Source organism: Arachis duranensis, chromosome 1 (assembly GCF_000817695.3).
Source record: "Arachis duranensis cultivar V14167 chromosome 1, aradu.V14167.gnm2.J7QH, whole genome shotgun sequence".
NCBI classification, from domain to species: Eukaryota; Viridiplantae; Streptophyta; class Magnoliopsida; order Fabales; family Fabaceae; genus Arachis; species Arachis duranensis.
Window position 1 is genome coordinate 5,225,705 of NC_029772.3, and position 1,149 is coordinate 5,226,853.

Here is a 1,149-nt window from a genome sequence, read left to right on the forward strand (position 1 = left end):
ATGAAAGATAAATGGCAAAAAAGTAAACTATGGCCTAAAAAGGTCTTGGCAAGGGTTGGTGGTCAAGGATCTCTATCCTAATCACTAACCACAATATGAGAATTGGCAAGGATTAATCTCATTAAATCATCCTCTAACTAGTAGTGAAGGAAAGTCAAATGAGCTATATCAATCCTAGTCCATAAGTCCTAACTCTCCACTAATTCAATTAGTGAGAACTAGAGTCAATGGCTCCCAATCATCAATCACTTGGTCATTAGTAACTCAAGAGGTCCTAAGTTACCTTTCCAAGCCAAGAGTATAGAATCCTACTCTAAAATCCAACCAAGCATTTCATCAAACACTTGGAAGGCATAAAAGGAAAACATAGTAAATCAACAACAAGAACAAAATCTAACAACAATTATTGAAAGGAATTAACAACAACAATCAAAAGAAACACAATTATTATGAATTACCTTTATTGAATTGAAAGAGAGTAGAAGAAACAAAAGTAGATCTACATCAAAACACAAGAACAACATAAAGGAAATTACAACAAAAGAATGAAAGAAGAATCAATGTAGCAACAAGGAATTGAGAGATAGAAGTGGAAGAAAGCAAAGATTAAAACCTAGATCTAAGAATTAAACCTAATCCTAATCCTAATCCTAGAGAGAAGTGAGAGCTTCTCTCTCTAGAAACTACTTCTAGAACTAATCCTAATGTGTGGAAATGAACTAATGGTAACTAACATATGTTTCCCTCTTCATTCCTTGCGTTAAATAGCATCAAAAATGAGTTGGATTGGGCCTACAAGGCTTTAGAATTCGCTGGCCACGTTTTGCTTTAAGTGAACCAGGTGGCAGCAACGGCGCGTGCGCATACTATGCGCGTGCGTGCCACCATACGTGTTGCAACTATGGCAAATCTTATATCGTTTCGAAGCCCCCGGATGTTAGCTTTCTAACCCAACTGGAACCGCATCATTTGGACCTTTGTAGCTCAAGTTATGGTCATTTAAGTGCGAGGAGGTCGGCTTGACAGCTTTCCGGTTCTTTCATTTCTTCATGAGCTCTCCAACTTTTCATGCTTCTTTCTTCATTCCCTTGATCCAATCTTTGCCTCCTAAACCTTAAATCACTTAACAAACATATCAAGGCATCTAAT